Source organism: Pseudophryne corroboree, chromosome 3 (genome assembly GCF_028390025.1).
Source record: "Pseudophryne corroboree isolate aPseCor3 chromosome 3, aPseCor3.hap2, whole genome shotgun sequence".
Lineage (NCBI taxonomy): Eukaryota > Metazoa > Chordata > Amphibia > Anura > Myobatrachidae > Pseudophryne > Pseudophryne corroboree.
The window spans coordinates 583,183,875-583,210,460 of record NC_086446.1 but is presented as its reverse complement, the minus strand read 5'-3'; the positions used below and the strand labels follow the sequence as shown (position 1 = coordinate 583,210,460).

The 26,586-nt window shown below is 41.9% G+C and overlaps 1 long non-coding RNA gene across 2 annotated transcripts in view; it reads left to right on the top strand.

Annotated features, from left to right (window-relative positions):
- The window catches only part of LOC135058043 (uncharacterized), a 911,901-nt gene that overhangs the window by 679,431 nt on the left and 205,884 nt on the right, over positions 1–26,586 (top strand). The window lies entirely within an intron of this gene.

Here is a 26,586-nt window from a genome sequence, read left to right as displayed (position 1 = left end):
TTGCAGGCGGAAGTGCCTGAATAGACCGATGAACAGCAGCAGCCTTTGCTTAAGCATTCCTCATAACTGTCCCAATTGTTGCTGTCCCAGCTGTTCCGCTTTCCCACCCGCTGGGCATGCCCCCTAAATGACAAAAACGGGATCATAACATGATGCTCTATCTCCTTCTCCTGAGGCCTCGCCCCCTTCCCAGCCACGCCCTAAGGACTGAGAAAGTTGGGAGGTATGGCTTAAGCCATGCGAGCATCCTTGGACGAGGTCAGCATGGTTACAAAACCACTGGGATCCACGCACAGGACTGGCATTTGCAGAGATGTGCAGCATCTGGGAGGTATAAGAAGCAGAGGAACTGGGGCCTGGGAGTCTTCCTGTAAGCCCTGAGCAGAGTCTTTCAAGTTACACACAGACAAGACCAGTACTCTTCACCTTCAGCTCTGATTGACTCTTTTGCCATATTTAAAGACTTTCAGGCACTCAGGCCTATTCAGCCTCCTTTATGTACCTGTTACGCTAATTTCTGCATGTTTTACGTATCCGGCCCATTCATTATGAAGGGTCTGATGGTGCCGCCTAGTATTCAGCAAACTCTGAAAACAAAAGTCCGGGTTTATGAAGAGGGATTCTCTGTTTCCTCCACACTGTGTGACCTGCAACCATGCACATGTGTAAACTCAGGCCCTCTGGGTGGAAAGTGTTAAAGGATCCCGAGCAGCTGCTTATCAGCCAACATTAGACGCGCCTCAGATCCCTCTTGCTATGCAGAGAGATAATCAGCAGCAAGTGTGATTGGCAGAGACATACTGTGTGAAGGTGCCAGGACCCTGCTATGCACTTTGCTGGAGAGGTTGGTATTAAGTAAAGTTCATCTTCAAAGAAGACAAACTCTATTATAGTAAAAGGTTTATCCTATAATCGTGTAATACTGTAGTTATCATTCTCACATTTTTTTTTAACTGTTAACTTTTTCAGCCTACCAATCATGCTAGTAGGCAATAGTCCTGTAGACTGGATTTCTTTAGTTGCTGTATAGTGTTGATCAAGGATGGACTGGGATGTGTGCGCGGATACTACCAATGGGTGGACTCATGTCACGCCCCCTTTTCCATGGAGATGGATGGACGGGAGGGGTGTCGGGGGAGCGGCCAGACCAGAGAGCCAGAGGCTGTGCTCCGTGCGGCCTTTACCGGCTCTCTGTGTGACAGGATCGTCCCACCAGCCCATCGGTCCTTCTGGCCAGTCTGGCACTGGTGTTGATGCAGTATTACAAGGTATAGAGTCTTCCTTGAATGGATAAGTTCAGAGTCTTCATTGAATGGATAAGATCTTGGTTGAAGGATAGAAAACAGAGAGTTGTGGTAAATGGAGTGCATTCACAGGAGGGAAATGTTACCAGTGGAGTACCCCAGGGATCTGTACTTGGACCAGTGCTTTTTAATATCTTTATTGGTGACATTGCAAATGGCATTAAAGGGAAAGTATGCCTTTTTGCAGATGACACAAAGGTATGCAACAGGGTAGACACACCAGGTGGGGTAAAACAAATGATTGAGGATCTAGGTAGACTAGAGAAATGGTCAAGAGTGTGGCAATTACAGTTTAATGCCAAAAAAGGCAAAATCATGCACTTGGGTCTCAAAAATCCAAAGGCTAAATATAGTATTAATGGCACTATACTGGAAACTACTGAGGAGGAAAGGGATCTAGGAGTCACTATTTCAGATGACTTAAAGGCAGGTAAGCAATGTAACAAAGCAATGAGGAATGCTAGTCAGATGCTTGGCTGCATTGGGAGAGGAATCAGCAGCAGAAAGAAAGAAGTAATAATGCCACTGTATAGGTCATTGGTACGGCCTCATCTAGAATACTGTGTTCAATTCTGGAGGCCATATCTTCAAAAGGATATTAATACATTAGAAACTGTACAAAGAAGGGCAACTAAAATGGTGCATGGCCTACATCACAAAACATACCCAGAAAGACTAAGAAATCTCAATATGTATAGTTTGGAGCAGAGAAGGGAAAGGGGGGACATGATAGAAACTTTCAAATATATCAAGGGTTTTAACAAAGTCCAGGAGGGAAACATTCTCCAAATGAAGAGAAGCAATAGGACACGAGGACATGCACTGAGACTGGAGGGGGGAGGTTCAGGGGAAATTTGCGGAAAAATTACTTCACATAAAGGGTAGTGGAAAAGTGGAATAGCCTCCCATCGGAGGTGGTAGAGGCTAAGACAGTAGAGCAATTTAAACATGCATGGGATAGACATAAGGATATCCTTACAAAGGAATAAGGATCAATTAAGGTTAGAGATTAAAAAAAAAAAAAAGGAGGCAGACTAGATGGGCCAAGTGGTTCTTATCTGCCGACAAATTCTATAGATACATAACAGTGAGGGAGTTATGTGTGGTCCATCGGAATTAATGAAATAATAAAGTAAAATCTATTGTTCAGTGTATACTAGAAATGTTACTATAGGTGTCTCATTCTGAGTCGCACGACAGGCAGCCGTAGCTGTGGGCAAATGCCAAAGCCTTATTTACTGCCTTATGCTAATGCAAGCATCTATTCAACTAATGCATGGGATCATGAATGTGCAGTGGAACCCATGCTGCCCATTGATATTATGCCGGCTTCTTCAACTGTCCGCATTTGTATCTGCACTTGCACCAGCCCCCATGATACATGCAACAGATGCATCAGAAACAGGTCAGAGAGTGGAGAATCCAGTAATTTCAGCTACTGTGTATCCCTCCCGAGTCCGCATAATGCATTTCCTCAAAGCAAATTTGCAAAGTTGCCAGTTACTTTGTGCCTAACATAGCAAAATAGAATTTGATGACTTATAAGAACCACCTGGCCAATGTAGTCTGCCCCTTTTTTATTCTTTAGGTCATCTCAACCCTTTTTGGTCCTTAGTTCTTTGTAAGGATATTCATATGTCCTTGTTTACTTTTTTTTTACTATTATAGAAGCAACTGCCCCAAACAAGAGAGCATGTTGAGCATATTTAGTGATGTATGAACATATATTATCCATCTCAGTAATACATAACCTTTGATGTATATGAAATAGTGTCTTGACCTGCTCTGTACTGGACAAGTGAATAAGGGCATGGTTCAGAGTTTCCACCCATACCATTTTCTGCATAGATCTTGGGATATTTCGGACTTTGCGTGATCTGTAGCAGAGCATCTGCAACATTCTGAACTGTGGGTGATTCAGTTGGACACATCTCAGCTGCATCTCCACTTGAGGCTGGGTGAGTGTGATTGGCCGACAGCTGGGTGTGCGCACGTAGGATATGTGTCCTGAGTGTGTGTCATGGGTGTGTATGCCAAATTTCGGGCTATGCAGAGATGGGCAAACCATAGATTCATCTGCTTTCAAGTGGATCTCTTGTACCAAGTATAGAGCTTGTGCAAGCACGCACTGATAGGGCTGGCTACTTTTACAAGCACATGGATAGGGTTGGTGTGGCAGGACAGATACAGCCAGCTCTGAACATCTGCATTTATTTTTGAGCCACTAATGCACCTTATCTGCGCCCAATTTGCATGCGTCTGAATCAGGCCATAATCCTGTGCTGCTAATATACAACTATACTAGTTACTAAAGGCAGCACAAGTGCTTGCTTGCTTATATAACGTTTGCTGTTGCTATATCGGGAGGCAGATATATTGCAAGCAGCCCACATGGTCTCTAGGATCACATAAGGGGACAACTAGGGAGGCCAATCCCGGGATCGGGATCGGCGGTATCCCGGGATTTAGGCCCAAAAATGGCCGGGATTCAATCCCGGGATTGGAGGTTGAGGGATCAGCGTTGAGCGTCCTCATGACGCTCAAACGCTGCCCGGCTCCCTCCTCTCGGCGCCCCCTGCGCAGCGTGATCTGTGCCTGTGAGGTCACGCTGCGCTGTCAGCAGCCGCAGAGCAGGAAGGTACGGTGGTATTCACCCGCCGCCTCCCCCCGGCTCCCCCTACACTTACCCGCCACCTCCTACCGGCTCCTCCTGCACTTACCCGCCGCCTCCTCCCGGCTTCCCTGCACTCAACCACCGGCTCTCCTGCACTCCCCCGCCGCCTCCTCCTCACCAGCTACCCGGCTGTGCAGGTTTGTACTTTTTTTAAAGTCTGCGGGGCAGGTGGGGAGGGGCGGGGTAGGGCGTGGGGGATGGCCAGAAACAGTTGAAAGCCAATCCCGGGAATCCCGGGATTGACCATTTTTCAATCTCGATACCCGGGATTAAAAAAATGGCCCGGGATTGGCCTCCCTAGGGACAACGCTTTACATTTTCTTCAAATGTTTCCAAAGATAGCACAAATCTGACACTCCGATGGCCAGGGGAACGTTACAATCTAATGTACACGCAGAAAAGCATTATAGCAATAGTTTAATAATATATACCTGAAAAATGAAATCCATCTTTTTCTATATCCATAGGGTTAGTGTTTGACTATTAGATTCCCAGTAAAGCAAGACATTGACCTTCTTGGAATACTATAGGGTTTTTAAAGCCTTTGGGACTGTCCAAGTATGTGTGGACTAAAAAAAAAAAAAATCTTGCTGCACAAGAAATAATTTCTTCCAAAACGTGGACAATTTATGGGTCGGTATGTGTAATGATGGTGATAAGTAAAGTCATAGTAACAAGTTGTAAATGTGTCATGTTGCACATGTCCAGTATGTTACTGTACTATTTATGATGCTATTTTCTGCATCACCTAATCAGGTATTATCCTTTGCCTAATCCAGTACAAATCCATATTAATCTACTGATTGAACTTCATTATTACAACATAACCATTTGGAAGGAGTCATAACTGGAAAAAAAATCTAACATTTATTTATTTTCCTATGACTTTGGAACAAATAATTCTATCACTGGATATGTAATAGTATGTACAGTAAGAATATTTTTTTTTCAAAGTATGTCTGTCTTATATACAGAGTGTAACATAGATGTCACAAGCATTTAGGGAATTGATAGGCTGAATAATGATTTATGAAGTGACTGCTTCCACTGTATTCAGGTGTCAGCTATACTTTAAATAAGGAGGATGCTATACAGATAAATGTATTATAGACAACACACCTCGAATAAAGCACGTTGCCTTCTGTAACCTTCCAAGCAGGAAGCTGCAAATTCCTGGCATAGCCAATACTCTCCTGATTTAGAAACGAATAATAATAATAATAGTAATCATAATAATAAAAATTTCCATGTGCTCAGCAAATGTAGAACGGCTTCACTGCATGGGTCTGTAAGAGCCAAGATTTCAAGGACTGACTAAAATGACTCTATTTAGGAGTCTTTATCGCATTTGATTTTATTGAAACAAAATTAACTTTTTATTAAGATTAAATGTGAGTGACATTGCATGGGAAGGAGCCAGATATGAAGCTGGCAGTTACTGTGAAGTACTTTTCAATAACCCTTTCCAACATCTATCAGTAATGATTTGCAGGAATGGTCTTTGAATACACTGCCCATATGCAGGGTCCTATAATGGTAATGGATACGATTATCTTTAATTTGGTCACTTAGATCACCAATAACAAATAAGACTTTTGGTTGTTTTAGAAATATAATTTATATTTGCATTTTACAAGCATTTATGTTGATATTAAAAGCACACTAAACTGAAAGCATAACTATTTTGGAAATTATTTTATTTTATTTTTTTACGGATGGATAAAACTTCCCTAAAAGATCTCAAATTGTAACTGGTGCATGACATATTGATCATGTGATTGTAGCTGGTGTATGGCATAAAGATCATTTGATTGTAGCTGATGCATGGCATAATGATCATGTGACTGTATCTGGTGCATGGCATAAAGATTATGTGACTGTAGCTGGTGCATGGCATAAGGATTATGTGACTGTAGCTAGTGCATGGCATAATGATCATGTGACTGTAGCTGGTGCATGGCATAAGGATTATGTGACTGTAGCTGGTGCATAACATAATGATCATGTGACTGTAGCTGGTGCATGGCATAATGATCATGTGATTGTAGCTGATGCATGGCATATTGATCATGTGACTGTATCTGGTGCATGGCATAAGGATTATGTGACTGTAGCTGGTGCATGGCATAATGATCATGTGATTGTAGCTGGTGCATGGCATAATGATCATGTGATTGTAGCTGGTGCATGGCATATTGATCATGTGACTGTAGCTGGTGCATGGCATAAGGATTATGTGACTGTAGCTGGTGCATGGCATAAGGATTATGTGACTGTAGCTAGTGCATGGCATAATGATCATGTGATTGTAGCTGGTGCATGGCATAATGATCATGTGATTGTAGCTGGTGCATGGCATAATGATCATGTGATTGTAGCTGGTGCATGGCATAATGATCACATGATTGTAGCTGGTGTATGGCATAAGTTTATTTGTACGGCATAGCTGGTTTATGGCATAATGATCATGTGATTGTAGCTGGTGCATGGCATATTGATCATGTGGTAATGTGGCCAGTGGGTGACACTATTCTGCCAAGAGGTAATGGTTAATATTATTACATAGAGAAAATAAAAACACATGACATGGGTATACCACCTAATAGACCTGGCAACTTAACATCACTTCAAAAGACATTTGATCTTTTTTTCAGAAATTAAAATGTTGTTCCCAAAAATTACTATTATTTTCTCATTTAGAATTTAAATAGCACATCTATTTCCCAATGAAATAATTCTAAATGCTGGAGCCCCTTCATGCTAAATATCATGGTACGGTAGCTGACATCTAATCACCTGCCATGTGTCCGTAAACTTTCTAAGCTCTGATGACCGTGATCCTGTAAAGCTCCTTGTGTGTATTGCTATCATCATATATGTATTTCCTTGCACTTTACTGTGAAATAAACTTATCTTATAGAAATAAGATATAATAATAATAATAATAATAATAATAATAATAATAATAATATAAATAATAATAATAATAATAATAATAATAATTAATTATAATACCACAAGAGGCCTAGCAAGCACATCACTTCTAATTATATAAAAAAATAGGTTTATAGAAATCATTTTAATTTTCCTGTATTTTATAATATAAAGATTAAGAGATCTAAACACATTTTTGTTTGCAAAATTCTGCAAATAAATAAAGACAAGAATACAGCGATCCATGGCATGTAAATAATATATGCAAATGTTATTTAGAATGTGAATTTCAGTAGTTGGAGTAATTGTCTCTTCACAAGATAAGATCAATAATCATATAATAATCACATACAAAACCTACTGAGCAACTTTTGCCCTCTGGTGGAAATCCTCTTATTTGCTTGGCAAGAAGTTTAATGTCATTGAAATGACTTTAGATAAACACAATTTAACCCACAATGGATGTGCCAGTGGTGAGATCTGTCGGAGAAAATTAGGAAACAAACTAACCCATTAAAAGCTGTTGCGCATATTTTAGGAGGACTTCATAATGGGGTTGCTTCACAGGGAATCCATTTCCTCCGATAAATAACAAAAGAACCCCAAACTGCCTAATTGGGACATTAATTATCCTTACAGAGTTGACACTTTGCATGCAAGAGATGGGACAGTTTTCAAACAACACAAGCTATTCCATCTTTCTTATTGAAATCTCTCATTTTATCCTTGACACGAGACAAATGTTCTCTGTGTAACAGAAAATCATCTGGGCTCTGGCTTTTTATTTTCACGTTTCATTTTTAACAGTCTGAAAATGTCCACAAGGCATATCTTACAGGAATACAGCCACGTCTGCAGTCCAGCGCTGCACTTTTAGTAGCTGTTATTCCTACAATAATGACAACAGAGTTTGATAACTGATTGGAAAGTTTGGCAAATGTTACTTTTAATTAATGATGTTTCATCATACACCATGACTAAAAATTTTATTTGATAACTTTGTAAGTGTTGTGTGCAGCAGAAGTAATACAATAATTTATATACTGTAGTATAAGTTTCCTTACAAATGAATATTTTATGTTTGTTTACGAACCTAACGATAAGTGTGTCCTGAGCAACTCAGAAGTAAATTATTAGAGTTTGATGCCTGAAAAGATAACTAACTGCACCAAAAATGTAAACGTCTATGGAGAATCTCATGCTGGCCATACATCAGGATGACCAGCATTAGATGCGAGTAATCTCTGATTTCCCCCTGCAGCCGTACAATATCGTAAGGTCAGACTGTGTACCTTATGATCTATCATACGACCATTAATTCACCACTACCCAGATTGCCTGATCATATGTGCAGCACATGTGATCGGAGGATGCAACGTTCTTAGCACAGGACCGTCATCGCATCATAATCATACACAAATACTGCATGATTTGCACACAATGCATCGTTCGACGTGTCTAAATTCATACCCGATATCATCCTAGTGTATGGCCAGCTTAACAATTATAACATTAGATCCACTAGATTAGATAGACAGACAGGCAGATAGATAGATAGATAGATAGATAGATAGATAGATAGATAGATAGATAGATAGATACAGTAGGATAGATAGATAGAGTAGTTTAGATGATCGATAGATAGATAGATTAGTTTAGATAGATAGATAGATAGATAGATAGATAGATAGATAGATAGATAGATAGATAGATAGATAGAGTAGTTTAGATAGATAGATAGATAGAGTAGTTTAGATAGATAGATAGATAGATAGATAGATAGATAGATAGATAGATAGATAGATAGACAGAGTGCTCTATATATAATGTTATTGATATTTAGCATTTCATAAAGTATCTACTTTTTTTTTGAAGAGCATTTTAAATGTTGTCTTATCTTTTGCTGACAGCAGATTGCTTGGATGATAGTTGTGCTGTCACACAATCTATCCAAATGTAGGTGTGTGTGTGTGGGCATAAATCTGGAACACAGTTGCACCTTTACAGAGGTGCAACTGTGAGAATGTCACAGTCAAAAAGTGCTAACTGCTAAAATATCTAAGGGTAACACTGGTCCTACACAAACAAGTTTACCCTCTTCCGTCCTTCACAATTTCCTAGTGCCTGCAGTCCCGCTGGCCACTGCTGAGGGTTTAATAAAAAGTGAAACCAACAGTTTATCTGAGCACAGCAGGGTGAAGAAGCAGCTTGGAGGGGGGGTTTTGTCAGGCAATGATGAGACAATGTATCCATATGGAGAACAGAAGGAAGGTTGAATTCTGTGTAAGCCAGGCCCCTCTGTTCTGAATGAGCAGTACAGTCAACGCTTCAGGGCAAAGGCTCTTTTAACATAACAACTGAGCAAAAGAGGGTTGAGGGAGGGGGCCTTGTTCTCATTACAAACCCAGATTCCGTGAATCATCTGTAGCGTCTCCCAGAAACTGAACTGAGGCAAATAAGCTCTATGGATGTAGGATATCCAGCTCTCCTGGCTAATAACTTACCCAGCAGAGCTTTTGTCCCTATGCCATTTCAATCTGAAAGGCCTGCCCCTGGGTCTCCTGTAAAGACCAATAAAATAAAAACAGAATCCCTTTAGGGAATAAGTCTTTTGTACTTGGTGCTTAGCTATCAAAATTACATGGGATTCTAAATATGCTTCTCTTATGACTCTTCCCAAGGGCCTGGAGCAGATAACATCACAATTTGAATAATATGTGGGAGTTTTAATTTAGGATCTCTAGAAGACATCATATTCTTGGTCAACATGCGGACTTCACAAAACACATGTTCAGCCTCACAGCGCTTCCATAGCCTTTATTATAGCTCTGAGCTCACTACCATTTACTGCAAACTGTATGATACCAGTCAGATTACCACAATCTGCAGTGGATAGTGGGAGGTACATGTCCTGGACATGATTAATAAAGTGTTTGGTGTTTAAATTATCAACAGTGTCATAAATATGATTTGAGATCATTAGGATTCATGTGCTTACATTGCTTAGGTGCAAAATGTAACGTAACCACAGCAACCTACAGTATCAAACACCTGCTTTCACTGTGTAACATGCACAGGTAAAAGCAAACTGCCGGCTGGTTGCAAGTGAACGTTTTACACTTACAGTACATGTAATGATATAAGCTAATTTACAGGTGTTTTAGTTTTGTTAGTGCTGTCACTTAGTGGATTGCTTAAACACGTACTGTTGACCCGTTCCTTATCTATTCAACTACCATCTGCTGTGCTCCTTATCTATACACATCTGTGACATGCATAGTATAATGCACCACCCATGCACACAGAGATCCATACATGCATGATCCCTTTACTTCATTTTATCACACTTTCCACCAGCCCAAATGATACTGGAGCAATAGACTTCCAATATTCCAGTACTAAAATTCCCAAACTGGGCATTGTAGATGCAGATTGTACAGTAAGATCATAATACTTAATATACAGTATTTAACGCATAATTTTTATGAGTGCGGTTCCTCTTTTGTATTACTTCAAGGAAATGTATAGGCAGAAGTTGTGTGATTGACTTGCAGTCTCCTAGGAAACAACTGTTCAAGGCAGTGTGCAGATTCATACACTGGGACGGCGCTAGTAATTTCACATTATGCATAATAGACATGAACTGAGCTTCTGTACTGTAGACATACTGTATGGAATAATCTTTTAACATAGAACAAAGAGCAATGTAGTGTACCCTTTCTGGAGAGAAGAAAACATATTTCCTTATGTTATTTATTAGTTTTTCTCCAAACTCAAAGCACATTATTGCCTTCCAGAACTCAGTAAACACCTTTTATGTATTTGAATATTCCTGTAACATCACATCTGTCCCTTGTCTCCTTGAAGCTATACACACATTTAAGCATTTCCTGATAAGATGTGTTGTATAACCCAAAATGGCACCTTCTCTAAGAGACAATATATCCTCATTCTATGGGGCCTTATTCTGAGTCACATGCAATATGCACACTATGCAGATCTTAATATAGTTCAGCGATTATTTGCAACTGCACGTGTGAGCAAAGTTATGAAACCCCTATGGCATATGCATTACACAAAGGTGTTGCGCACAGAGTTGCTGTTGTGATCAATTCGAATAAGTCGTCTATTAATGTATTGTGCTTGAACCTTAACAATATACTTTAAGCTAGCTTAACAACTAAAATGAAGACACAGAAACAAACTGCGTTGGATTAAATGGCCATTAATTTATTAAATCGAATGACCTTATTCGTAGCGGGTGGCCAGGAAGACGCTACTATTAGCCAGCTCTAGTCAACTATATCTCAACAAAATTGGGGAGACTGAAACACCCCAGCTGTAATGGCAGCGACTGAAACGCCCCATCTAAAACTATAAGCATATGTTGTGTCGTGAAGCTCTCACCACCCTTTACTATAGCCAGTGAGGCCGCTTCTCACAGAAGCGCCTATCGTCTCCCCACAAGGGCAGGACACAATCGCCGTCCTTTGAAAAGGGTAAGTGCCCCACAACTACCACTTATGCTACACATGACTGCTGGCCAGTAACGCCTTCCCGCCTGCTAAATCAAGAAATAAATTATTAGTAAGTCAAATTGAAGAGAGCCAATTAAGAATTCGTCAAGGGAGGGTGGGTGGACTTCCAACACTGAAAGAGGAAAAGCCCAGGTCTGACTCTCCCTAAATACCGTAACCGGTAATCGTAACCACCCATTATCCTAATGATAGGCTGGCCCTAACTAATTACCAAGCACTAACCAAACTAGTCTACCTAGCAACAGATGACTTATACTGAACCAATCACAAAAATGCAAGCCTCTTATATGATTTAGTGCTTAGGCAGCCCTCATCTTATCTAAGTCGTCTATTAATTTATTGTGTTTGAACCTTAACAATATACGTTAAGCTAGCTTAACAACTAAAATGAAGACATGGACACAAACTGCGTTGAATTAAATTGTCATTAATTTATTAAATCGAATGACCTTATTCGTAGCAGGTGGCCAGGAAGACGCTACTATTAGCCAGCTCTAGTCAACTAGATTTCAACAAAATTGGGGCGATTAAAATGCCCCAGCTGTAATGGCAGTGACTGAAATGCCCCATCTAAAACTATAAGCTTAACTTGTGTCGTGAAGGTCTCACCACCCTTTACTATAGTCAGTGGGGCCGCTTTTCATAGAAGCGCCCATCGTCCCCCCACAAGGGCAGGACACACTTGCCGTCCTTGAAAAGGATAAGTGCCCCACAACTACCACTTATGCTACACGTGACCGCTGGCCAGTAGCGCCTTCCCGCCACCGCCAGGTTCAAAGAACCGCAGCCAGCCACCCCAAAACAAAAATTGTAATCCAACCTGAATCTAACTAATCGAAACAACAAAAAATACCTAAAAAGAAAACGCTAACCCCTAAAGTCCAGAGCCGTTATCCCACGTGACCTCCTTCACACAAAACTAGGTACAATGTTAGACCACACTAAACGCACTTCGGGCCATCGATACCGAACCTCACCTAATTCCGCCTTGTTTCTAAGAATAAGAACAATGCCCTAAAGCTGACCACCATTGTTACCGCCCAGATGTATTATTATCCAATGGGGATGTCCCCAAAGGTGTTCCTGCTGGAATACCAAATCCAAAAAAACCTGACCACCTCAGACCTCTCACCCCTAACCACCTAACACGACGACCACCTAACAACTCCGATGCTCTCTTAGCCAGGGGATGCCGTGCAGCCCAAAACACATAAGAGTGTCCCATAACCCAGACCTGTTTGGGAGAATCAGTTGACACTGCAAAAGAAAACATAATTTAGGCGTCAGACACAACACTCTAATAGCTTCGGACAGTTAAATGGAACACAAATGATAGCAATAAACCCAAATGAAGGAGAAAACTTAAAAAACCTCCTGTGGACCGATAGTGACAGCTAATTGTAATCAGGCCCCCTCAGTGGAAAATTAAAAAAATCCCTTCACACTCCCAATTTTTGAATGCTAGCCATTCAAAAACTGGTGGGTAGACAATGTTTTTGTGTTGGCGCAAGGAGTGCAACATCAAACCTTATCCAACCTTATATAAAACCTAAAAGCTACAGACTTCCAACGTCCCATTGCTTGAATGGCAGACGGTGGAAGGCCGCAAGCCGCAGTGCAAGTGGCAGCACCGATATGAAAAGAATGCGTACCATATTCCTCGCTCCTCAGGCCTAACTTAAACAGTGTTTTAACACAGCAGTGAACTGAAACCGAGTCAGGGGCAAGGAATCCTGATGTAGAAAGACCTGGGCACCACCTGCTGGCCTTGAGGCCAAATAAACATTAGCCAGCTGAACTAGACATAAATCAGTATCTGTCTGGGTCCTCAAGGTCACCCAGCTCCCACGATCCAGTTGGTCGGTCTTGGAACGAGAGATCTTACACGATACAACACCTTCCTTGAACACAAGGTCCTTAAAAAGAAGTCCCGTATCCTGAGGCCGCTTGTTAGCGGCCACCAACTCACTAACTCTAAAAGCACCGAAAAATGCAAACGAAAAAGCTACTCAGAAAAGGCATGCCTCAAACTCGGAATCAGTCACTGCTGTGAGAATCGCCAAAAGCTTGCATAACAAATGAGTGTCAATAGGCCTGCGCGAATCCGCTGGAGATGGATTCGACTTAGCCCAGCCTCTAAGAGATTTAGACAAAACGAACGACTTGGTGGGATCATGAACACGTTGCAACCGAGCGTGAAACGAAATCCTGGCCAAAGCCGCTGTCATGGCTGCTTTGGATCTAACTTTTGTGTAATGATCCCAAACAAAAGCCAACAAACAGTCCTCATCAGACTTACCCTCGACTCCACACCTAACCACACCTTCCACGCTGCATAATACGCCCGTCGGGTCGAAGATGCCAAAGAGCTTAGCGCCAAGTTCGTTATGCCTGTTATATAATCTGCCAGACATAATGCGGACATGTCAAAGCCGTGTCAGCCTCAGGAGCCAATGCACAAAACCGTTTGAAGTTGAAACGAGACAGAGCACCCGCAATGTCATTTTCGACCCCTGGCACATGCCACGCTGTAAAGCCTGAGGTAATGATGAATGCTGGTAGTTCACCACCTGTACCACCACCAAATTGTCGCACCAGAAAATTATTATCTGGTTCTCCAATTTGGCGGCCCACAATTTGACAGCCACAATTATGGGAAAAAATTCCAACAACAACAGATTACTTGTAAAACCCTGAGAAACTCAGGACTGGGGCCAAGTCTAAACACATCATTCGCCATGGAAAAAGGCTCCAAAACCCGTAGAACCTGCTGCATCAGTGTACAGCTGAAGGTAAGAGTTGCGAACTGGCCGAAGAGGCCATATCAATACCGAATTAAAATCCTTCCAAAAAGGACAACCAAATCCTCAGAGCATCCTTGATTTCACAAGACAACCGAATGGTGTGATGTGGCCCAGTCACCCCAGCCGTGGCCCTCTCGAGCTTATGGCAGAAAACTCTCTCCATTGGTATGACTCAATCTGCGAAATTAAAGGAGCCTAAAAGGGAATGGACGTGGCAAAGATGTACTCTCTGTTTACCCAGACATTCCTCTATTTGATTTATCAGCTTCTGTACCTTGTCCAACGGGATGCAACAGCAAACAGCTCTAGTGTCCACCTCAATACTCAGGTAAGAAAGGCAGCACGTGGACCCTTCAGTCTTATCGTGGGCAATGGGCACACCTAGAACCCTAAACAAAGCCCCCACCAAAAAACGTAAGTCCTGGCAAACGTTGCTATCTCTTGGGCCCATAAAGAGAAAGTCGACCAAATAGTGAGCTATGCCAACATGTCCGATGCCTGCAGAGATGCACCGGTGCAGAAAAGTACTGAATTTCTCCAAATAGGCACAAGAGATAGAACATCCCATCGGCAGACATCTGTCAATGTAAAACAAACCATCTAACTGGAAGCCCATGAACTTAAAAGAATCGGGGTGAAGCAGAAGAAGGCGAAAAGCCGACTCCACAACTAAAAGTAGAGATGTGCGGCGGGCACTTTCGTGTTTTAGTTTTGGTTCTAATTCCCCGCTCGTGTTTTGGTTTTGGATAGGATTTGCCATAACCACCCTTTCGTGCTTTGGTTTTGGATCTGGATGATTTTTGAAAAAAACAAAAAAATGGCTAAAATCACAGAATTTGGGGGTAATTTTGATCCTACGGTATTATTAACCTCAATAACATTAATTTCCACTCATTTCCAGTCTATTCTGAACACCTCACAATATTGTTTTTAGGCCAAAAGGTTGCACCGAGGTGGCTGTATGACTAAGCTAAGTGCCACAAGTGTGCGGCACAATCACCTGGCCCATCTAGGAGTGGCACTACAGTTGCAGACAGGATGGCACTTAAAAAAAAACCAGGCCCCAAACAGCACATCATGCAAAGAAGAAAAAGAGGTGCAATGAGGTAGCTTTATGACTAAACTAAGCAACACAAACAATTGGCCCATCTAGGAGTCACACTGCAGTGTCAGACAGGAGGACAGATAAAAAAAAGGCCCCAAACAGCACACATCATGCAAAGATGAAAAAGAGGTGCAATGAGGTAGCTGCATGACTAAGCTATGCGACACAAACAATTGGCCCATCTAGGAGTGGCACTGCAGTGTCAGACAGGAGGGCAGATATAAAAAAAAAAAACCCCAAACAGCACATCATGCAAAGATGAAAAAGAGGTGCAATGAGGTAGCTGTATGACTAAGCTAAGCGACACAAACCGAACCCGCTCATCTCTAGCCAAAAGTGCATCTTGCCCAAAACCCTGTATCAACTCATCAAACAACTGGTAACGAACCTTGCAACATTCCACTGGAATTACGTCGTTAATGGAACCACTATGCGGGTAGGACAGATGTTGGATTAAGCTGAATTTTCCCAGAACTTTCTTGGGTACCACTCACAAGGGGGATATGCATAACCCCGGTAAAGGTTTGCATGGAAAAGAGCTGCACAAGCGTCCCAACTGTATTTCCATCTCCACCTTCTGCCTAACCACATGCGGCAGTTCCCTTGTGGACTTCAAGTTCCTGAGTGACACAACCTGAACAGAGTCAGAAATGGGCAAACGAAAACAAAAACAAAAACCCTCCAACAAGAACTCACCTTCTGCCCTATTGGTGTATCGGTGCATCTATTTGCTCAGCTCAGACACCACTTTGGGAGAGGAAGCTTTACTTCGCACCTCCGCCAGATCCCCCTGTACTGCCTGGTTACTTCCAGCGCCTCTGGTGCATTTAGAGTCATTAAATGCAAAACACTTCCCTTTTGCTGCAGCCCCGAAGTTACCCTTACCACCCGCAAACTTTTTCCTGGCCGGGCCCTCTGCTGTACTTACCCCTTGGTTAGTAACTTCCAGCCACACCTCAACATCCTTGAAACCCAAAGGTAATGTTGGATTACCATCCTGATTTTTTCAGAACTTATCATCATAGTCCCTCCATACGTAACCTTTGTATTTCAAGAACATCTCGTGTATAAGAAACATGTACTTCACCACATTGTTATGCTCATTGGGCCTAGTCTTTAAATAACAGGCAGAAAACACCAAAAATCCCCACAACCAATGACGAAACCTTCTAAAGAACTCACCTACACCACCAGCCTTTTTAGCTTTTTCAAAACCCTTTTGCATGTCATCGGTAAAGGTGAAAACGTCAACAAACTTCCCATTATTAATCCTCTCTTTCATCCTTTTCCTCAAACCCCGGGTCACAGAGGTATTGGCACAGCTCACCATCTCTGAAAACAATGGCGGAACCGAGGGAGCCACCGCCTTTTTCGGCACCTTAAGGAAAACAAAGGGGAATAAATAGAGGCGGAGATAAAAGCAGAGAAAAAGAAGAGGGATGGAAGGTGAAAGGAAAGAAAGAATAGAATAAAACAGCAAAATTCAGACTGAATGCAAATACAGACAGGAGATATAGGTCCACTTAGCTTCCAACCCTGAAAGAGGAAGAGCTCATGTCTGACTCTCTCTAAATACCCTATGACATCGTAACCACCCATTATCCTAATGATAGGCTGGCCCTAACCAATTACCAAACACTAACCAAACTAATCTACCTAGCAACAGATGACTTATACAGAACCAATCACAAAATTTCAAGCCTTTTATATGATTTCGTGCTTAGGCAGCCCTCATCTGATCTTGTATCAGAAAGATGGTGGAAAAGTGATGGGTGTGCCTGAGCAGTGACTGGGCGGTAGCTACTAGTGCACACAAAAATAGGCCGTCAGTGGGCATATTATGAAAGTGTTGTGGGCGTATCAATGCAAGTGGCTGCATTCAAAGTCGCAAGCATAGGAGGCCATGGTCATATGGAGACGTAGCACCTACCAGATGGGTGGTGCAATTTATGGTAGTGCAGCTGATGGTGGCTTATAGGGACACAGCAATCACTTTTACAGGGTGCATTTATCCACACACAAGGAAAGGAGTTTGTAGGCCATACTTGCCTACTCTGCCAGAAGTTGCGTGAGACTCCCTATTGGTGTAGTCCCACACACCCCTAAGAGTTGGTGGATCATCTACTTCCTGACTGCTTCCTAGTGAAGCAGGAAGGATGGGGAGGCAATCATCGGAATCGCAGAACCATATTGATGGGGTGGGACTAAAATACACAAATCATACCATTTTAGACCCGCCCCCTACCCGCAGATCCTCAAATTTGGGCCTAATGATGTGACAGCCCTCTCCCACCACCCGAAGTGCAGAACAGTGTCTCTGGGCTTCTCCTGAAAAATAATTTTTGTACCCATTGTGTATTTACAGCTTGTAATGTAATAAATGTAATACACACTTCAGTCTATTTCTTTGTCCAGTTAAATATAATATCGCAGTGAACAGAATTTTGTTTTGTTTTTTTGCTGTAATTTCTCAATAATAATCGTATGTGGGACCATGGTATATGAGCATCAGAGGTTGTAGTAATGCATACCTCCCAACGTGACCTTCTCCAAGAGGGACAGAATGCTCTGCTCCTGGACTTTACCCTTAATTTATGATTGCCGGCACCTGTGCTGAAACACCTTTCTTATCCAGGTACCTGTTCAACACAGGTGCAGACAATCATACATTAAGAGGAAAGTCCAGAAGCAGAGCATTGTGTCCCTCCTGGAGAGGGTCATGATGGGAGGTATGGTAATGTGATAGCGGTCACTGTCATTTTTTTACTCCTGGCTTTTGACCCTGGGGAGGAACATGGAGACTGCATGGGAATAATCACAAAACCCACTGCCAACAAATACTAATGCCACCTTCAGATAGTGTTTCAAATCAGGGCCAAGCTCTAAATAGCTAAAATGTTTGAAGCTTGATAAATTGGACAAGAATGCAATAACCATTGAGACTTATGGGGATTGCAGTTTTCAGCATGAGTTCTTGGTTAGCTCCTGTGTTAGGCTTTTCTTAAATACCAGCGATTCTAAAATATGATAAACCAAGTGGAAAAGGACATTCCCCATGTTTTTAAGCTTCATAAATACACCCCTAGATAACTATACGTTTGATACCCTTTCTAAGTATCAAAGCTGTTATAGAAAGGTACTACATTGCTTTAGATAGATAGATAGATAGATAGATAGATAGATAGATAGATAATAGCTATATATATAGTCACACATTCACATTTTTTATTTATATAGTGCTTACATCTTGCAGCGATTGTCTAGAATGAAAATAAAGCAAATACAATAGAGTTTTCTGTGCTGTGATAGAATGTGTTCTGCTAAGAAAAGGGCAGTGAATATCAGTCACTGCTAATTCCACCTACCAATTTATAACCGCAACAATATGTCCTGTGTGTATATATACCACTGTATAAATGTCAGCAGCAGCCAGACTGAAACAGATGACCACTGGCCTGCTAAAAGTACTGAACAGATATAATTCACTCCAACTTATTCAAAGGAACAAATGAGTTTAATTGTTAGTTACTATCTTGTCAATAATTATCACCCCATCTGTGTGTAATAAATGGCAGCATCTCCAAATCTGCATCATTATCTTTTAAGGACACCAATGGGTGCATTAAAATGCTGAAAGAGGCATTGATCTGGTGAACAGAGAAAAATCTGCCTTACTAATCACACTTGCAATACACATGCTCCCACTTATCATGTCCTGCTTTCTCAGTGCTTACAGAATCTCCAAAATGCTTTTTCCTCATGTAAATCTGTGTAATTCGTAGTATAGTACACATAACCCCCCAAAATATATTACTGTGTTCTCAGCAAAAATCCATATCTTAGGATATATATACAAATACACCCACCAGCTACAGTATATACACGCTATATTGTATATACACCCATCAGCCGTAACATTAAAACAACCTGCCTCTTGCTGCCGAAACAGCTCTGACCCATGAAAACAAGAACTCTGCAAAACCTTTGAAGGTGTCCTGTGGTATCTGGCACCAACAAATTAGCAGCAGATCCTTTGAGCCCTGTAATAATACCCCTTTTCCACTGCCACTAAATCCAGGGCTATTGGCATGATACTCAGGGTGGTGGCTCAGTGGAAACGGCTCCCTAAAAAATACCCTTGGTCCAGTGACCCGGGCATCCAATGCGGGTGAGCTGCAGTGTTAATGTATAACACAGGTCATCTGACCCATTTGCAGCATGGGGAGAGCAGGATTTTCCGACACTTGAGGATGGTGTAATCTCCAAGCGCTGGGTGTAGAGAGACTGAAACCATGTGCAGTGTACATGGCACCGACCCAAGAATAACATGGATCGGAGCCGCAGGGGGAACGGAGTCTGTCCAAGATCTGACCGGATTGGAACCGTGTTCCAAATCCTAGGTTGGACCCAGACTTTAGTGGAAAAAGGGTATAAGTTGTGAGGTGGAGTCTCCATGGCTTGGACATGTTTTTCCAGCATGCATGCTTGATTGGATTGAGATCTGGGGAATTTGGAGGCCAAGTCACCTTTAACTTTTTGTCATGTTCCTCAAACCATTCCTGAACAATTTTTGTAGTGTGGCAGGGTGCAGTATCCTGCTGAAAGACGCAACTGCCATCAGGGAATACCATTGCAGGGCCAGCCCCGGACATAGGTGGCCAAAGCATTTGCCTAGGGTGACCTAGTCTGAGCCCAGAAGGGGGTGCCCACTTGTAAAAAAAACCCTCTTATTTATTGTCAGTCCATCTGCAGCAGGCAGAGCATGCATGCTTTACGGGTGTAGTACGGCTGACCGGCGGTCTCCTGACCGCCGGTCAGCTTACCATTGCCGGGATCCCGGCAGCATACCGACGCCGGGATCCCGGCGGGGAGGGGCGATTGCAGCAAGCCCCTTGCGGCCTCGCTGCGCTCGCCACGCTGCGGGCTCGGTGGTGACCTGCGGTCGCCACGGGTTCTATTTCCACTCTATGGGTGTCGTGGACACCCATGAGTGGAAATAGTCCCTGTTGGTCAGCATGCCGACCATCGGGACAGTGACCCGTCGGGCTGGTGGAGGAGGTCATGTGACTGTCGGTCAGCTGACCAGCGGTCACATGAATACCACCCATGCTTTACAGTGTGGCCAGCCGGCAGGTCAGTTACAGTGACGTCATGCAGCTCCACACCACTGAGACAGAGTAGAGGAGCCGCAGGTGGGCAGGTAGAAGACATCGAAGAAGGTAAGTGTGGTGGCTGGAGACAGACTGTATGGGCTAGGGTTGGAGAGAGACACTGTGTGGACTGGGGCTGGAGAGATATAAGGCGGAAAATGAGGCTGAGTGAGAAGGGAGCACAGCACAATGGAAAGGACAGCAAAGCCTAACTATGCCCCTTCTACAAGGCCACACCCTTGTGTGAGGCCACACCCCTTTCAAGTATGCTCACGCCCATCACAAATGAAGGTTAGGAGATGGACTAGATATTTTGTGTTAAATAAAAATTTATTTGGTTCTTCAGAAAATGTTGGCTAGTCTTTGCATAAAGTGAAACAGTATGGGGCCTATTTATCAAAGCCTAAAATTAACAAAAAAGTATTTATTTATTTATTTCAATAAAGTGAACTAAAAGCAAATATGTTTTTTTTTTATTCACAGCACAAATAAATATTTGGTGGTTCTTGCTATGTCATTGATCCACCTTGACAAAACTTCAAAAGAGCCAAATTCCACCTGTAGTTTTCATTAAAAAAAAATAGCACTTAAAAATGATTATTTGTTTCTGTTTTTGAAGTCTCAATTTAACTACTAACCACGTGTAGGCATAATATGGTGACCCATCTAGGTCTAATATTTGTGACTGTACTGTTTCAGTCATTGTCTGATGATCACCAGGTAATAATTACCAATGAAACACCTTAGGGCTGCGTCGGGAGCAGACGTGGATGCACTGGTTGCTGAAGTTGCATCTGTGTATTTATGCCAGTGCAACTAAAAATTCCTTCCCTGGTGGAGATGAGTGTGTCCAAATGTGCAAGGAGTGATTAGCTCACTGTCAGTGTCCATAGCTGTAGAAATATTGCTTTGTGCATCCTTATACGTAGCATCAGTCGCACCATCAAAACTTGCACAAGCCATTTTTTTCTGATTGTCCAGCCCAGTGGCACCCCCACCTGGAAGGTGCGACATCTAAATTCTAATGTTATGAGCTGCTCTGTCTCTGTGTATACCCAGTGGCTGCTGCTTTCTGCTTCAGCCTCGTGTATATATATATATATATATATATATATATATAAAAGTATATAGTAGATCCAAATGCCCAGGCACTCCGATTACCAATCCAGGCCTGACTGTGCTCCCGTGCCCTCCTTAAGGGGATTGCACCCCTATGTATGCAGACAAATGGAGAGAGGCGGCACTCAGGAGGGGTGGTCTTCAGGTTGCCGACTGTCGGGATCCCGGCGCACAGTATACCGGTGCCGGAAACCCGACAGCTGGCATACCGACAGATTTTCTCCCTCATGGGGGTCCCGACCCTCCTGGAGGGAGAATCAATAGAGTGGCGCGCCACCGTACCCGCAGCATGGCGAGCGCAGCGAGCCCGCAAGGGGCTCATTTGCGCTTGCCACGCTGTTGGTATGCCGGCGGTCGGCCTCCCATCGCCGGTATTCTGGTCGCCAGGAGCCCGGCCGCTGGCATACCATACTACACCCCTCAGGAGAGTACAAGGAGTTTACTTTAAGCATCACCAAAATATAGTGTTTTAATATTTCAACATTTCGAGGCTTCTGCCCTGAGTAAGGGCTGTCAGGAGCCCAGTAGAGGTGACATATTAAAACACTATGTTTTGGTGATGCTTAAACTCCTTGGAGTCTCCTGAGTGCCGCCTATCTCCATTTGTCTGTAAATATAAGTATATACTTTTCAAAAAAAAGCAACATAGAACCAACACTCACGTTTAGCAGTTTTTTGCAATGCAGAATCACATATACTGTAGTCCATAGAAAAGGTCAGTGGCAGCAGCCGACCTGACAGCTGTTTCATCCAAATCCCAGTTGGTTTTCTTCAGGGTTTTGGTTGAAATCCCTGAAGAATTTGGTTGAAGCGGCTGTCGGGGGCGGGCTGCTGCCACTGATCTTTTCTATGGACTATATGTGATTGAAAATTGGGACCTACATACCTGTAGCGATCAGAATCAGGCATTTCCTCCCAGAGAGGTCCCCAAAAATTATTAGACATCATACACCTACAGTACCTAGACCATAGGCAAATGCACATGCCCAGTGGTAGCAGCTTCTTCTGCCAAGTTTGCTGTGTATGTGGATTGAGCACTCAATTAGTACACTGGACCAGAGAGTAGCTGCAAGGAAGAAAATACAGGCACCTTACTATGAGGTGGAAGAATGTGTGAGAAAAAGCGCAGTTCTGTCTCCTACTGGTTCTATTACGATTGTGCTTTTTTATTATGGGATGTTTAACCTTTTCCTTACAACTTACTTTATTTATATTAGTTAAAAATGTTTTATACAGCCTTCACTATAGACCATCTATTGTGCTATATGTATTCCATATAGTATCCAGTGCATAAAAAGACCAATGTGCACATTAATGTCCAAGGTCGGTACTAGGTTCTTCTACCGCCCCCCCCCCGGCTCCAGCACTTGCTCCAATTTTGCTCAGAGTAGGAGATTGTGGAATGCATTTGGAAACCCCCCTCTAGAAATCCTGCGTTTCCTCCTGTAGAGAGTACCGGCCCAATGCAGTGTAACACTGAGACCCTCCTGTACACATGCACTAGTGTCTTATTTCACCTGAAGTGCCAAACTAGTGTGTTTCCTTTGTAGAACATAAAACAACAATTTAAATAGTAGCCACATTGAAAATAAAGACTGTTCCCCCATAGTATGAAATAATAATATTGCCCCAGTAGTATTAAAATAAATAGTAGTTCCCCATTTTATAAATAAAACAAATATAATATTGCATACTGAATTCATTAAGTAAAATATTGTTGCTCCCAGAAATTGAAAGTGCACACCTCTACTAATAACACAATTTGTAGTTTAAATTGAATAGTCCTTTGAGGAATCGTACCCTATTGTTGTTACCGTTTTCTTGAGGTTTTAGCAGTACAATAAATATGATGGGCATAGCCTTATATGAAGCTAGTCAGTTTGAATCTTCTGTAGTCATGACGTGAAATAATTAAATCTATGGATTTACCCCTTTCCATTCTCCAGAAATAAGATCCTAACTTGTATAACATATTTGTTTATTTCTGACTGTAGTGATCATTATTATATTTGTATAGGAGTTTCTGATCTGCATCAGAGATGAAACTATCTGTGATAAGCAAAGCATTATGGGAGCTCTCCATTCCAGTAGTTAAAAAGCACAGGGGTTAAGTACTTGTCATCAGCTTTAACATGGCATTTGGACTTAACCTAATGAGATGCACAATCCACCCCAGAGCCCTTTTAGTTTATTGCAATACTCAAGATAAGCGAATATTTTAATGCTGACACAGAAGTGGTGGCAATTCCATTATGCCTGGGGACATTCTGTCCATATATATTGTAGCACAACAGTAATAATCAAGGGATTATGACAGCACTTGCCATCTCTACACAATGATATATAACCAATAAAGTGACCAAGGAAATATGCCTTGCATTGCAAGGGCTCGGAAACTCAACTGGCTGAATAACTCCAGGCTGGGAAATGGGTTCCTGGCCTCACAAGGCTGTTTTATTGTTATTGAAAAGTGGCAGCAGTGTAGGATATGCAGAATATTTTCCATGTCAAGATGGATAAAGACATCTCTCATAATGCAGCTAGGAAATTACACATTCATTCATGCTGATTCAAGAACTCAAGACGTGAAAATCAAGTGAGTAGAGACACGCAAAGCAAGAGTTGGCTTTTAATAAGGAGGATCATGGATACTGTGTATTATAGTATAGTATATAGTATAGTAGTATTATAGTAAATTTACATAGCAATACACTGACGCAGAACAAGAAAAGTGTTTAACCAAGTAAACTCAATTCTTTATAGATAGCATGTTACAATAACCGACAGACTGGTATTTTGGCGACAACTACAAGTTTTGTAATGGTAAATGACACAATCACAAATAGCAGCTAACACAAACATTTGAATGGAGAGACGAAAATGTTTATCCAAGCATACAAACATTGTATTCCTTTCCAAACTCCAATTTACTAGAGGTTTCAGTATTGAAGGTATCCTACAGCTGTATAAAACTTGCCAGTTCATTTGATTTGTTTACTTTCCCTCATGTAAACCTATGCAATTTAACAAAACCTCAATGTCAGGGCACCGAAAGCAGAAAAGAGAATGTGATTCCAGTACAGTTTTATTGTGGTGAATAGTTTTCCTTGTTACTTTACAGAGAATCATAGAGATGTTATAGACCAATCCAAGAGGCTTTTGTTTCCACCTGTGCTATTATTTTTCACATATTATATTATGGTGATATTAAAACCAGCAGTGACCTCAGTCAGTATATAGTACCAGTACAGCTTCTTGTCACACATAATATACCATCCATGTGACCCATTCTTTATAGCTTGGTGCATACCTCCCAACATGACCCATTCTGAGAGGGACAAAATGCTCTTCTCCTGGACTTCTCTCTTAATTTATGATTGCCATCACCTGTGTTGAACTAGTTAAATGATGAGAAAGGTATTTCACCACAGGTGATAGCAATCATACATTTTAAGAGTGAAGACCAGGAACAGAACAAATTGTACTTCTAGGAATTGGTCATGTTGGGACGTATGTGGTGTTCAATACAGAGCCCCTTCTGCTGGTGGCAAATGTGCAATACACAGTCCCTTCCCCAATGGCTATAATATTAAACTAAGGAGGCTATTAATTAAATCAATCATAAACATAGTTTCCACGTGATATAAGTATCCTGCCTATTTAAGAAGAGGATGAGGAACACAGGAAGTAAAGTAATAACTCCTGAGTTAGATAAACTAAAACTGCAGACCACAGTCCCCATTATTCTCGATGAAAGATCTCAGTGGCGCCAAAAGGGGGAGGGGTGTGTACTAATTACACAGGGTTGGGCTTGCTGGAGAAGCCAGGCCTGGGTCAGCTGCTGGTGGACATTATCACCCTTTTTGTAGTGCTGCTGGGGGGTTGGGCACAAATGTCCCCATATGCAGCAACTGGTGTGGTCGCCAATTAAGCTCTTCTTCCGTTCTCAGGGGCCCTGTGTGATTTGACATATTTTACTAAGCTCTGGGCATTTTTTTAAAAGTGACCAAGCTCTACTACCTACCAATTGTCTGCTATCTGCTATAAAGTTGAATGAAGTTGACTTCCACATAAATGTATTTATATTTGGCTATTCTTCGTAAAAGCTCACATGGTTTTGCCTTGTAAGTGATTGTCCCTTTAAAATAAAGTCCGAGTTCAGCCGGCATCCCGCACAGCCGCCAAACTTGAGTGGCTTTGCATCCTGCCCTTTATCTTTGACATTCTATACAGACACTGGGGTTAATTTACTGATGGGTAGTCCCAGGCCAAATATTTATCTGCATCTAATTATGTAGAGTAGATTCCAACATTAGACAAGTTAAATGCATGCAAGCATCAAGGAAATGCCGCCTTTAGAAATAATTTTAATACCTGCCTTAAAGCTAAAAAGCTTTTATTATGAAACGGGCTTGGTGAACATATATCTGAATGCCTACATTTCTATATTTAATGCTTCAATAAACAATAGCTTTTTCTTTTATTATTCATGATTTTCAGCCTGAAAGAAAAAGTTGGTTCTTTACACCCTTACCCACTTCCAAGCTATCAGTTTTAGAAAATGCTGCACTAAATAAATCGCTGTTGATATTGCAGTATCCATTGCATTGAATATCCGTAGATACGCCAGAGCAATTTCTCCTTTTGTCCTGTTCACAGCACAATCTCAGTGAAATACGGCAGTAGACCTTTCCTTGAGTACTGTACTAAACATCATACACATCAGAGGCTTAAACATTCCTCTGAACACTACATTAAGCACATGCCACATTTAAATATCACAAATAGAATACAGGCTGACTTGTCTTCACTACATTACATGCCCGACGGCCATATTAGATTCTGAGAGCAATTCTGCGTCTTCTTTTATCCACCTCAGAAAAAATACATTTCAAGTAAACCTTTTTTTTTTTTTTTTTTATAGCAGAACACACCTGATACTACCATAACCAGTAATG